The following is a 15297-nucleotide window of genomic DNA, read 5'->3' as shown; positions in this document are numbered from 1 at the left end:
GTGATTCTGCTTGCTGAGGAGGAGGAAAAGGCAGCATCTGCACATGCACCTGCACCCCAGAAGTGAGCGGGTAGTGTGGTCTGTGATCATGCTGAGCTAGTAGATGATCCCACATATGTTATCTGCCTGCACTGCTGAGCCAAAACCAGCTGGGGCAAGGGAATGAAATGCATGAGCACCATGGGGATGCTGATGCATCTCCACAAGCACCACCCATTTTCCCTTGCTCCTCCTCAGCCTGGCACTAGTGGGAACATGACCAAAAAGGAGTCCCCCTCTTGCTCCAAAGCAGAGACAGGCCACCCTGGAACAGTGGGGAAAAGGCAGACAGAAAACAGGGCACGTTGCAAAGGCAAGCAAAATCACCCAGAGCACTGGGGAGCCCTTCTCCTTAGTTGAGTGGCCAGGGTTCAGGTGGCTTATGGTGCTCATGGCTCCATCATACTGCATGCCTGCATGCACCACCTTCAGTAGGACGGTGGTGTCCTCCCTATAAGAGGCACGCCGGGAGTACTTCAGGGAGGAGCTGCACAAGACAGGTCTGCAGGTGGCCTTACAGTGCACCTTGGACAGCCTGGGTGGAGATCATGCCTCTCTCTCCCTCACAAGACCCCCCTGCAACCAGTCAGGCTGTTGGTGGGCTCTCCTTCAAGCCGAGGTGATGGATGAGTCCCACATGGCAACTGAAATCACAGGGGCCATGAACCGCTTGGTGCAGGGGTGGCTCATTGGGCAGGACGAGTTCACCCACAGTTTCGTGGTCACTGACAATGGGTCCAATATGATAAAGGCATTCCATGAGTGGCACACAAGTTTCACCTCATTGTCAGGGATGCCTTGGAGGGGGAACAGGGTTGCTGGTGATGGTGCCAGCACCACCAGCAAGCTCATTTCCAAATGCAGGAAGGTGGCAGGCTACTTCCAATGGAGCATCAAGGGGAGCAAGATCCTGTGGGACAAACAGGCAGGGCTCATCATCCTGCAGCACAAAATCATACAGGATGTGGTGAATCTGTGGAACTCCTCATCCCTGATGCTTGAGAAGATGGTGGAGCAATAGAAGGGTATCCATGAGATGGCCTTGCTCAGGGAGATTGGGATCAGTGGCCCCCTTAACAGAGCTGAGTGGGATCTTGGTGGTCCTAAAGCCCTTCCTCAAGGCCACCGAGACCTTCAGTGTTGGCGATGCCCTCCTTAGCCAGGTGTTCCCTGTAGTGAGGGAATTTCAGAAACAAATGGAGAGCTTCCAGGGGAATCGATGTTCCTGGCTAGGGCAAGCCACTGTCACCAGACATGAAGGCACTGGTAAGGTGGCTGAAGGAGGGCATCAGAAAACAGCTTGATCCCTTGTGGTCCAGTACGGTCCACGTGCTGGTCGTCATGTATGACCTGAGGGTGAAGGGGAGTGTCAGTGTATGCAGCAGCAAAACCCTGGATCAGTGAAGGGAGGTGTTGGTGAAGAGAGTCGTGAGGCAGAGGGGCGGAGGTGGGGGGACATGGAAGAGGGGGATCCACTGCCCCATGCCAGCACGCCATCCACCAGCCAGTCTTCTACTCCAACACAGGTGCTGCCAATGTGGGCCAACGGTATGGCTTCCATGGTGGGGTTCAGAGGCACCAGACCCCACCATCAGGCAGGTAGCACTCAGGCCTTGGTGGCTGCCTATCTCACCAAGGATGTGGAGTCACTGCTGTGTGACCCCTTGGTCTACTGGGCAAGCTGCAGCCAGATGTGGCAGGATCTGGCCACGGATGCCCAGGAACACCTGTCCTCTCCACCAACCTGTGTTCCAAGTGAGAGGGTGTTCAGCATTGCTGGTGATGTAGTGACACCTCACCACACCTCCTTGGATCCTGGTTTGGTGGTGCAGCTGCCATTCCTCAAGGTGAGCCTTCTACTGCTGGGGTTCCCCAAGCTCCAGGTGCAGACAGAGTGTGTGCCACCCTCCTCACTCTGTCCACACCTATTTCCTTTTGGTTTCTGGTTTCCACACCATTTAATGTCCCGCTCTCAGAGCTGGAGGGGGCACTCACTGCATCACCAGGCAGCAGGGGAAGAACATGTCTCTGCTGAGCTCCTGTGCCAGGACAAACTTTGAGGTATGGGCAGGGGCTGTGGGGAAGGAAAAGACCCCCAGGTCCTGGCATGACCACTAAAAATGCACCCTGCCAGGATTGGGAGCCCTGGTGGGTCTGCCAGTGGTGCAGCAGCACCAGGAAACCCTTGCACCTATCTCTTTGAAAACTGTCAAGCTTCACAGGCTCAGCAGGGGCTATCTGCCTGCTGTTTTCACCCCACTGCACCTTAACATACACACAACATGAGTTTTTCTCTGAGCAGTTTGAGATGCAGTTTCCCAGAAACCCCTGCACCTATCTCCTTTAAACTTATCATACTTGTGGCCTCAGCAGGTGCTACCCTCCCTGCTCTTTCAGCCAAATTAGACAAGAAATGACAAAGTTATAGGCATTTTCGTGATTCCCCATTATAGCCTATGGGCAAAGTGTAGAAACACATCGAAACAGTGATACAGTACTGTCAAAGTACTGTACAAAGTGATACAAAGTACTGTCCTTCTGACACGGCAAAACAGAAGTCAAAACAAAACGGTGCTGTTTTGCACAGACCTACTGCTTACCACAGCACTGTCTTGAACTGGCTCTGGTGCAATCCCAGGGCTCAGACCAAAAATCAGTTGATTTTCAGTCTCAGCCCTGGGGTCACACTAGAGCCAGTTACAGACACCAGTGGGGTACTGTGATCTATTTAGATTGTAGTGAGCATTAACCGGTGACTTCTCAGAATACGTTTTACACCATATTAATGCTTACTATGATCTAAATGTCTATGTGCTAAGTGTAACATGTAACAATAGAAATGTTTGCTTTTTATATAGTTTTGCAGTGTATTTTTCTGCAATGCAAGTACAGAGGTACAACTGTTGTGGTGTTGGAATTATAATTATTGCAGAAGTGTAAGACTTGTGGGTATTCTGTCCATCATATGCATATTTAAAATTAGCTACAAAGTTCAAGAATGAAAGGCAATTCCTTCAGCCAGACAATGTCTATTTTCTTCCTTCCTTTCCTCTTCCTGAGAAATAAGACAACAGCTTACAAAAGCTTATGTTATTCATCTCTGATTTAGTTACTCTACAGGGTGCGAACCTATGCTGCCTAGGACCCATTTATTTTCTGACACTGTAAAAATGAAAGAGAAAGTTTTTAAAAGAGGAACTTTGTTTCTGTTTTCTGTGACTTGGCTGCAATTCAGAAGGAAATGGTTTGCATACTTCTGTGGATCTCTAAGACACCAATTTATAAGCTGCCAGTGGGTGCATCTACATGTTCATTAATGCCTTGTAATTATGGTGCATTAAGTTTAGTTCCTGTAATAACAGGCAGTAACTTAATGCACTGTAACTGGTGCTACTGTGCACTAGTGCTGATGAACGTTTTTTGTGTGACAATGCCCATTGGACTAGTCTACTGCACATTAGCATAGCTGCCAAAAACAATGCTGATGTGCAAAAGAATTACTCCAATGTGCATTAAGTATCTCATGTAGATGTGCCTAGTGACGACCAAAAACTACCAAAATGACAAAAAATATAGATTTGAAAATGTTGGAGAATTTTCAGCTATGTTTCCTCTAACCACCATTGGTGGTTTAGTTTACTTAGCACAACCAGAGTATGAAATCACCTTATGATTTTTTTCAATGAAATATAAGCCAATTTTGAACATTAGATGCATTTCTATAAAGATGCCTTTCTAGTTCTCTTGTTTATTTATTTTAACTTCTCTACTGGTTGTAGTATCTGACTAGAAACCTGAAAATAATTATTTTCCCAACACTCTTTTTGTCTTTTACCTCTTGGCAAATATTAGACTCTATCCAACCCTCTCTATTTTGAATGAGCAGACATTAAAATGGATGTTTTTATTAACAATAATTTCAGGCTAGATATGGCACCTATCTTGTCAAATATCTTAGTACACTGTGATCAAACATCAGCACAGCTATGGGAATAGTGTTTGTTAATTAACTGCTGCTGGAAAGCCAACAACAGGAACACCAAGCTCTGTATGTTTTATTAGTGCCTGAAAACCTTATGGCTTTGTTTGTTTGTTGTTTTGAAGAAAATTATTGGCAATGGAGTGACAAATAAAAAGAGATATTTAGAATTTGGCAGACTTTCACAATTAGAACAGAACAAGTTTAATTCATGATGCCATCCATCATTTCAAAATGTGACAATCTTGAGAGAAAAAGCTAAAGAATTTTGGAGTTGCTCACAGTCACCATCTTCCTGAATAACTATGTATGGATTTGTTACACTCAAAATCTGCACTTGTTGCTTGCCTAAATGCATGTCCAAAGCACAGAAGATAGATAAAATTCAAAATGACAATGGAAATAAAGATTTGCCTACATTCTAAGCTTTGATTGTAAGATATCAAAAGTGTTCAGTGGTGGCTTAGCTAACTTAATGGGTGTTTCCCTAATATGGAAGACTTAAAAATGTCACTCTAAAGAAATTAGTATTTAAATAGGTGGGTACACCTCTCCCAAATCATTATCTATGTCATAAAGCTGATTTGTTTATAACTGGAATTGGTTGAAATGAGAGACAGAGAGAGAGAGAGAGAGAGAGGGAGAGAAGGTGAAAGAAAAAGCGTGTCCACGTTAGCTGTGCTGAATCATGCTGAGAGTTTTTGTGCTCAGTACTTTTACCCACAGTAGCTCTCACTCAAGCCATTTCACTTGTTCCTTCTGGGTATCTATCCCAGGGTTCCTGGCCCAACTCCCAGAATCAAGTTGCTATGGACAGTAGGTGGAGGACTAACTGAGCCATTTCAACTATCTGGGTTTACTGGCAGTAATGGTACAGAAAGTATTGATATTTAAATAGTATTTAGCCCTGCCAAAACACTGTCTACTCAAAGTGGTACTGAAATCTTTCATAAAATAGTTGAAGATATTTTTGTATGTATATGAAAGGTATTTAACTTTCATTATAAAAGGTTATTCAAAAGCAACAATTTTCTGTAACGTGCACAAGTCCTGCAAAAAGAATTGGAAGTGGGGGGCAGGCAGGAATCAAATTCCAGGGTAAATTCTTGAGATACTGCAGTCATGCATGCCTCAGAGAGACATACCAAAACAACAGACCTAGAATGAGAATGTCAGAGAAAGTGTACTGGTTGATATTTCCATAAAAAACATCCATAATCTCCAAAAAATGAACCATTTCATTTTGATATTTCTGAAATGAAGTGTTTTGGTTTTTCATTTTGAAATGTACCCAGATTTATTTTTTAAGAAGATAAAGAGAGACAACAAAAATGAAACTTTGTTTTGGGCTGAGTGGGAGTTTGTAATTAAAAATTATTCCCCCTGCCTGTTTCTCATTTTGGCAGGAACATTAAAACAACAAACAATTCTGTTAGCAACTGTTTCAAACACTTTACCTCAAACAGAATTATACATGACAAGTAGGCAATAAAAATAGTAAACTTTTAATAGCCAGGATACATTACTGGTGGTAAGAAGAGAAGAAATTTTTACGCACAAAGGAGTCAAGTGTTGTTAGCAGCCTTGACGCACATAAATACACCTGCCAAAACATAACAAATGTATTCCCTCTTTTAAGGGGTGAAAAGTGGTTCTTATCACTTCTCCCCTAAGGACTGTCAAGGTATCCTCTGTAAGACTATGAGGGAATTCTGCTTACAGAGAAGATTTTTTGTTGGTGTTTTCTTGTATGTATTGTTGTATGTATGTATTGTTAGAAAGCAAAAGACACCTTAAAATTGGTCAGTTTTGCTGATTATAATTGCTTCTGTATTCTCTGGGCATCACTATTTTCATTGTAGGAAAGAACAGGAAACATAACCAATTCTAAGGTAAGAACATGTAATTACCAATGACAATTTTTAAGTTGAGAGAAGTAGTTAGCTATAGGTGCATCTACACGAGATGCTAACTGCATAGTAACCTAATAATACTGCACAGTAGTGCATCACAGAACAAACAGTGCTAATATGTTACTGTGCAGTATTAGGCTGCTGCGCCAGTAGCATCACTAAAAAGGAATGTCGTGCACCAGTGCTACTGCACAGTAATGCTGATTACTGCGCATTAATTTAGTACTTAATTATACAAGTAATACACTTAATATGCAGTAACTATGGTGCATTAATGAACTTGTAGGTGCACCCTGTGTTACCCTCAAGTCAATTGGAAGGCAGGGCAGATTGGCACTTTACAGACTCACTAAATTGGAGATGTATATCCTTGTAGTCCAGTGGTTCTGAATCTTTTTAAGACTCAGAGCACCCCTGGAATGTTTTGAGGAATCCCTGGTACACTCAAGGCACCCCTCAGAAATGCCAGCTCTTAGTTTTCACTTGTTTTTTTTTGACTGCAGAGAAATAATACAGCAATTTTTCTGTTGCAAAGAACCAAGGTCAAAATGTTTGTGATACTATAGATTCCCATTTGAAATCTCTGGGTTTATCATATGAAGCAGACTTAAAGGTAGAAACAGACATTGCCTGATGTTTCATTTGTGCCACCATAATTTTTTTTATGGTGGCACAAAAGCTAAGCAAATAGACATTGATACCTTTTGTGGCATCACATGAAAGGAAGAGCAGTGGCACAACAAGAGGTGGTAACAGACTCTGCAACTTTATTCTGGCAGATGTCTATTTTCTCTGCGGCACAAGACTAGACGCAGCCTGAGCTGCTTGCAGTCTCTTGCCACCCTGGGTAAATGTTCTGGGGCCTTCAGAGGCCCTCAAGGCCCCAGAACACCTTCCATTTTCCCTGGTTACAGCGAGGCACCCTAGGACAACTCAGGGTGATGCTCTGTATGTGGGGAAGTCAGGGTTTCCCACTTATCCAGACTGCTCCTCCATGATCACAAAGGAGCTGGTTTGGATGAGAGGAGAAAAGCCCTGGGTGAGCAGAGAAAGTAGGGAGATCACATTGCTCCTTGTCTTGCACCATCAAGGATGGAACCAGGCGCAAAGTGCATTTCAACTAAGTGGATCAGCTGTGCCATGATACGTCATGGCAGAGTCCATCCATTTCATTTGGTGATGTTTGTTTATGGCCTCACAGTGCTAACATTATGGGGTCCTGCTGCAACGCCCTTAAAAGGATCTCAAGGCACTCCGGTTGAGATTCACAGGGTCTATCTACACATGCACTTTACTGCAGAGCTGACTAATTAAGAACACAGGAATGGTTTATTCCTCTACAGTAAAGCATAACCATCTACATGTGCACCCATATTAGGGCACAATAAATTAATAAACTCCGCTGTAGGATAGTACTGCCTGGGGCAAGTACTATCCTGAAAATTAATTTAGTACTTAATTATACTAGTTACATGCACAGAAACACACATGTAAATGGTGACCAGGGCTGGCTGGGGCAGGACGGTGCTACAGTGCAGAGGCTACCTGCCAGCTAGCCCTGCACTGTAGCCCCCTCATGCTCCAGCCAGCCCCTCTGCACCACGTTGAGCTGGGGCAGAGAAGCTCTGGGCTGGCAGGCTGACCCTCCAGGTCCCCTGCCAGCCAGGACTGCTCCACCCTGGCACAACATGCTGCAGTCCCAGGTGCAGGTGTAAACACTGACTCCAGGAGCAATAAACTCGGTGTATGTAGTGCCTTGGAGTTTATTGCTACATGATAATTGCATGTATAGATGCATCCACTGAGTTAACTTATAAGGTTGACTACTTTTTTGTTCTCATGAGAGCCATATTTAGCATTGTTCCATTCTTATAAGAATTGGGCTAAAATGAATCAAGTTAATCTACTATAATTAGTATACTTAATGCTGTTAACTGGGAGGGAGATATGTTTAGCCTATAGTTTTTGTTTGTTTGGGACAGTGTTGAAAAAGATATGGGGCATTTTGTTTTTTACTGCCTAGAATAGCTTAGTTATCATACTTGTGCCAGGCTTCCCATGCACACAAGGTACTGAAACATCTTTTCTGTTATGCCTTCATCTTCATTAACTTTACAAGAATTTAACTATGTTGCTTAAAATACTGAGGATAAGTGCTCTAAAATTGCTATATTAATTTAAGTTGTAATATTAAAAGAGATCAGAAAAGTATGAATTGCTGCTCAGGCAGTCAGTAGACGCTGAACAAAAAATAGGTGGAGAAAATTCTTCCCACATATTCACACACAAGCCATTTACAAATCTGTGTTTGTAGAGAAGCAGCAACGTTAAGAGGTCAGAGTTGGGTTCGTGCTTGGAACAAGATTTCAGGCTTAAGTCATAAACTGAGTCTGCTTTGCTTTATATTAAACAAACAAGAGGATGAAGAAACTGAAGACAGAAGGACTTAAAATAGAGACTAAGAGACGGATGCAAGTGAGGCCTTGGGCATCATTCTTCTATAATTAGAGCATCTGTAGAGCTCTCATATAGAATTTTTCTTTTCAAATAATTTAGACTTGGAGGGTTTAAGCATTCCTGTCCCTAAATGAAATAATGAAGGAGTTAAACTGTCCCTTGTTGAGAAAAATGAAGAGAATCTGACCTTGATAAGTAGGCCTGGAAGGAAAACTTTTCAGCTGTGTTTCATTAAGTGGAAGTCATAGAGAATGAGAGGTTTGGGTAGCTATAAATTTTTGGGAGCAGAAAGGACTCATAAAGCCAACTGTATATATCTTACTTTACCCAACAGAAAATATAATTATTTTATTTCCCTACCGGAAAGAACTGTGTAGTTTCTTCTTCAAATATTAAAACCATTAATTTTCATATGTGAAGCTGGTACCAGTAAATATTACTCCTATTTTACAAATAGAAATTGGGAAAGGCAAGCAATCTACTTAATGCCACAGGGGCAGTCAGTTCTCAGAACTATGGCTAAAGCTCACAACACTACAACAACTCACTTTCCCATCACAATGAAACTACTATTAGTGCTATAAACCCAGTAGATTTCAGTGAGAGGGGCCGAGCTCTCAAGGCTTTTGAAAGTGAGTCCAGTGAATCCAATATACAAACATGAGCATAGGCATGTAACTTTAGACATTCATTTTTGAAAACAAAGCCAGAGTAATACAAACCTTATTGTTTAATTATCACTATGCAAAAAAAATGCTCCCTTCCTAAAAGTGCTCCTTTTAATAAAGTAAGCAGACTCCTATGTGCTTGTTCAGGAAAAAATAACTCCTTTGTCATTGTAGATCTTTTGAAGACATTAACTTTACAAATTGGCACAACCAAATTTTATATAAATTTCATCTCTCAGGGACAGCTTCATAGAAATGTTAGTATAGAGAAGGGTTTCAAAGGAAATCAAAACCATGCAACTGGAGGGACAGAAAGGGGAGGCTGTTAATCCCCTGCACCTCTTCAGCCAACCAACTTTAGTTTCGTGGTTACACAAATTAGCTGAGTGCCGAAGTTAATGATTTTAAGTAATTTTAAAGGCTTTTTATCAACCTTATATTCAGCTTTAATATTAGCTGCCCTTAGGTATCACTGCTTGTCAGGATTTCTTGTGGTCTACACAGGCAAATTGGGTTTTGAGGAAGGGCTAAGAAAGGGTAGTATCTTTACAGGCTGTTTCAAAGAGGATATTCCATGTGTCAGGTGCAGCATGATGTGAACTTTTTCAAAGTTAAGATTTTTGGAAAAATGGTTGGGGGATGCAGGGAAAGAGAAGCAAAGAGAATTTGGGACGGACAGAATTGAAGGGCCTTGAGGGCAGAACAAGAATCTTGATTTTGATGCAGTGGAAAATGGGGAATTAGTGAAGACATTTCAAAGAGGAGGTAACATTATTGGGACAATATATCTGTATGGGGTGAGGAAGCAGCATCATGACAGGAAGAACAGAGAAACAAATGTGGTTGTAATCAACACATGAACGAAGTAGGGTTTAAACAAAAAGGTTAGTGGAGTGGACAGACAGAAATAGTCTCATTCTAGAGAAGTTCTTAAGGAAGAAGAGTCAGGATCTGAACACAGACTGGAAAAAAATGGCAAACAAAGGAAAGATTCAGAGATGAGTCCAACTGACTGGGAGGATGCAAATCATGTAGGTTGTTACAGAAAATGGGAGCGGAGAGGTATACTAAAAGCATTTAGCGAGAGAATATTGTTCTGGCTATATTAAAATGGAAGTTGCTGGTGAGTCAAATATAACCCAACTAGGACAGTAGGAGTGATGGTGCCCCTCTAGGAGTTTGTTTACAGAGGAGGATAATGTTTATTACAACTATAAATTTTACAGCTATATCTTAAAGTCAAGTCATAGAGGCCAAGAGGAGAGTTGTTATATGAGAAAATTAGGTCATTTCATAGAGGGTATAACCAGAAAAGAGAACATGGCCCGTGAAAATAGCTTAGTATTCTGCTAATCAGAATGGTTGAACAGGATTTGTCTGTAAATTAAGCATGTCCCACATACCTTAGGGCTTATTTTTTAAAGCCAACGGTTAAAGATTAATAGATGTTAGGGTTGGAAGGGACCTCAACAGATTATCGAGTTCAACCCCCTGCCTAGGCAGGAAAGAGTGCTGGTGTCAGATGACCTGAGCCAGATGCCTATCCAGCCTTCTCTAAAGGACCCCCAAGGTAGGGGAGAGCACCACCTCCCTTAGAAGCCCATTCCAAATTCTGGCCACCCTTACCGTGAAGAAGTTTTTCCAGATATCTAGCCTAAATCTGCTGTCTGTCAGTTTGTGACCATTTTTTCTTGTTACCCCAAGAGGTACCCTGGTGAACAGAGCATCTCCGATTCCTTCCTGTGTCCCCCTAATGAATTCGTAGGCGGCCACAAGATCACCTCTCAGCCTTTTCTTGCGAAGGCTGAAGAGGTCCGGGGCCTTCAGTCTCTCCCCATAGGGCTTGTCCTGTAAGCCCCTAACCATACCAGTGGCCCTCCTCTGGACCCTCTCAAGTCTATCAACAGCCTTCTTGAAGTATGGCACCCAAAACTGGACTCAGTACTCCAACTGTGGCCTGACCCATGCTGCATAGAGGGGAAGGATCACCTCCTTGGTTCTATTTGTCATGCATCTGCTGATGCATGATAAAGTGCAGTTAGTCACTGATACCAGCCCATCTACTACCACTCTCTGGGTACAACTGCTAAACCAATATGCCACCCACTAGACTGTGTAATCATCTAAGTCACAGCCTCTTAATTTATTTATGAGAATAGGATGAGATACTGTATTCAAGGCCTTGCTAAAGTCCAATAAATGACATCCACCTCTACTTCTGCATCTAAGCATTTTGTGACCCTGTCATAAAATAAAACCAGACTGGTCAGGCATGATCTACTTGCTACAAATCCATGCTGGTTTCCCTAATGTATTATTTTTTCTGCTGGACTCCCACAAAAAGGATCCTTCATAATCTTTTCAAAGACCTTTCCAAAGATGGAGGTGAAAATGACTGTCCTATAATTACTCGGATCCTCCTTCCTCCCCTTCTTGAAAATAGGGACCACACTAGCCCTTTTCCAGTCCTTCGGGACCTGACCTGGGCACCATAAGCACTCAAACAGCCATGCCAGTGGTTCTACTATGACACGAGCCAATCCCTTCAGTACCCTCGGATGCAGCTTATCCAGGGCTGCTGACTTGAACACATCCAGTCCATCCAAGTGACTCTGCACCAAGTCATCATTGACAGTTGGTGGGATGGTGTCCCTCTTATGGCCATCTAAGAACCCATTAGGAGACTTATCTTGAGCCCTGATCAGGAAAACTGAGGAAAAAAAATCATTGAATAGCTAAACCTTGCCCCCCCGTCTGTCATTAATTGCTCCTTCTTGTTCAGTAGGGGTCCTATGCTGCCCTGCACCTTCCTTTTACTCCCTACATACCTAAAAAAAAACCTTTTTGTTGTCTTTAATTTCTGTTGTCAGCCTCAGCTCTGTAGTCACTTTGGCTTTTCTAACTGCCTCCCTGCAAGTGCAGGCCAAGTAGGTATACTCCTCCTTGGTAGCTTCCCCCTGCTTCCACCACCTATATGCTTTTTTTTTTTGGCCTTCTTTTTTACCCTTAGGCTCCCCTGGATTTCCCTGTTTAGCCAAGGAAAATTTTTGGCTCCTTTCCCCCTCTTCCCTCATACTGGGATAGTCTCCCTCTGTGCCCAAAGGATTGCTTCCTTTAGAAACAGCTACCCTTCCTGGACTCCCATCTCACCAATACTCTTATTCTGCAGTGTCGTTGACTAGACTCCTAAGCACACTGAAGTTAGTCTTCCTAAAGTCAACCACTTCCACCCTACTAGTTATCTTACCCACCCTATGCTGTATGTTGAATTCAATCGATTGGTGGTCACTGTCCCCAGTGTGACCATGCATCTGCAGGTCCTCCCCTGTAGCCAACACCAAGTCCAGTAAGGCACTCCCCCTAGTTAATGCAACACCTGAAAAAATTAAGACATCCAGTACAGCCTAGAATGCACAAGTCCAAACTTAAAAATTATATTATCAGGAGTGCATAAATTTATGAGGGTTAGACAACAATATTCATTAGTTTCTGGAAAGAAAAGGCATGGAATACAGGACTAGCAAGCATTTCTTAGCACAAGAAAAATCATGATTTGCTAAGATCTTTTTACAGAAAGCTCAAACCATATCAAACCTAGTATGATACTATCAGCCAATACTGTCTCCATGTAATGAAGGCCTCTTGACTGGGATTGGAATGAATAAAAAGTTTGTATTTGGATACCATGATTGGGATACTAAAGCTTCCATGATTTTAACTAATTAAATTCCTTGAAGGATATATTGTAAATCACAACTGTATTCGTACACAACACACACATATGGTCCTTGTCCTTGAGAAGTAAAAAGGAAAGATCAAGGAGAATATATAAGCAAGCTGAACATTAAGGTAAAGACCTCCATGTCATCTCCAGCTGGCTATATGTAAATATAATAAATGTTTAAACTGTTTAAAGAAATCTTATCCTTTCATCAAATGCTATTTTTTAATATATTGTTGTGTTTGAATATTCAATGTGGCTCATCTCAGGTAACTACTATGAGAGGCACATCAGGCTTATACAAACTGCACATACATGTGGCATGTTCAGGACAATCACAGATGTGCAGTTTCATTCTGAAAATAAGGTATCTAGGTTCATATTTTACAGCTCAAGCATGAGTTGGAGTACAAGTATGCAACTGTAGCTTAGTATTAAAAGCATTCAGCTAAAAGTAAAAGATGTGAAGAACCCAGAGTTTCAGTCCCTGCTCTCAGGGGGTATGTACAAGTGTTACATTTAGATGCATTTAACCAAGTTCAGGTTGATCTAAATGCCCAGTCATGTAGGCATTTGCAGGACTTAAATTTCTTCAAAAAAAAGTGAGCCCAATCTAGGTTACTTCACCTCAGGAGGTGAACTAACTTTAGATCAATAAAGGGTTAACCTGACCTATGAAGGGGTAACCTGACCGGGTGAACATCTGCACACATTCACAGCACAGCCCCAGAAAAAAAAAGCCAGTCACTTGCCCCAGCCCTAGGGATGTGCTGTTCCTATACTCTAGGGCTGTGTGAAACAGCACTGTTCCATTTCAACTTGAGTTTCGAGGTTTCAACGGAACAGTGTTTCATTTTGAATTTCATTTCAATTCAAATGGCTGTTCCATTTTGCTTCATCAAAACAGTGATGCTGTTTTGACGATGTTTTGACATTTCACCCATTCGCTATACTGGGGAAGCTTGAAACAGTTTCTCATCCACCAGGCAAATGGGGGCCCGCAACCCCAGGAGGGTTGTGGGGTCTGTGCCAGTCCTTCCGAGGCTGCAGGCTCCCAATCTGCCTATCAGATGAGGGAGGGAAGCCGAGTGCTGCCATCTGGGACTAGGGACTAGGGAGCTGGGAAAGGTAACTGAGCCCGATCACTCAGTTCCCCTCCCCAGCGCTACAATCGGGCTGGGAAAAGGAACTCAGCCCAGGTGGCCTGAGTTCTCATCCCCAGTGCTATGATCAGGATGGGCTGGGCTGATTTTCTTTCCCCAGCCTGATCGTAGGGCTGGGGAGGGGAACTGAGCAATCAGGCTGATTTCTCCTCCCCAGCCCAATCGCAGTGCTGGGGAGGCTGAACTGAGCCCAGGCTTAGTTCCCTTTCCCTGTGCTGTGATCGGCTTCCCACTGCCTGGCCATGGGAGGTGCGAAGAGCCAGGGCTGTGTTCCCGGCTGAGACACATGGGGCTGCAGAGCCACTGGGAGCCAGCCCTGGTTCTCCCCTGTCTCCCAGCACCTGGCTGCATGGAAACTCAAAACATTTTGAAACTTTCAAAATGTTTCAACTAGCCTCATTTTGTTTCAAGGCTATTTTGAAGCCCTTTGTTTCAATTTGATTTTGCTGTTTTGAGCTCAAAATGAGTTGAAACAGTGTCAAATCAAAACAGCGGGTGAAATTTTGCTCAGCCCTACTATGCTCCTGACCCTGACCAGGTTATGTTTTGTTTTTTTTACCTCCCCCAGGCCAGGCACTCTCCCTCAGACCCACCAGAGACCCTAGACCTGCCATCTCTTCCCCTCCTCCCCCAAGTTACTTATTTGGGGCTGCCTATGCTGCTCCCAGCAGCAGCAAATGCCTACATGCCCTGCTCATGGTTCAGGTTTAGATGTCTCAATAAAAGCTTGTTAAATTGGGTATGGCAAATGCTTGTTCACAACCAGGATTGTTTCTGTGTTTTATCCCGTCACTATTCACTGTAAAGCACACAACGAGGTCCTTCTCCCAGGACTGCAACTTAGCTGAGTGCATTACCTACAAGACTCCCTTTCTCTTTCTGACTTCTTGGGATCTTTCCTCCCACTAGCATGGCTTAAACAGGTCTAAAATAACAGGCACAATGCCAGATGCCTTCATGCCATGTCTTTCTCTGCTGGGCCCCTTGCTGCTGGATGACTCTACACCAGAGCCAGGACACAAGACAGAGTGGCAAAGGACTTGGCACAGAGACACCCCCAGCAGTGACGGATCCAGCCTTGTGCCTCCTGTTTAAGACTTCCTGTTTAAGCTTTTTAAACAGTGAGGAGTCCAGTGTGGAGGCACCCAGATGTGCAGCACATGTTGACAAGGGACATGGAGCAGAAGCATGCTGCACTGCCTAGTGCATCATGCCAACCCCTGCCTCATTCAGTGGATCCTTGCTCCTTGCCCACAAGGTCCTGCTACCTGCATTTTCACCCGATTCTCAGTTCTAAGAGGAGGCTTTTTTCCCTTGTCCTGAATGGCGGGGGGGGGGGGGGGGGGGGGGGGGGAAC

This window comes from Gavialis gangeticus, unplaced genomic scaffold, assembly GCF_001723915.1.
Source record: "Gavialis gangeticus isolate Ggan-Ray unplaced genomic scaffold, GavGan_comp1, whole genome shotgun sequence".
Lineage (NCBI taxonomy): Eukaryota > Metazoa > Chordata > Crocodylia > Gavialidae > Gavialis > Gavialis gangeticus.
This window is presented reverse-complemented; position numbering follows the sequence as displayed.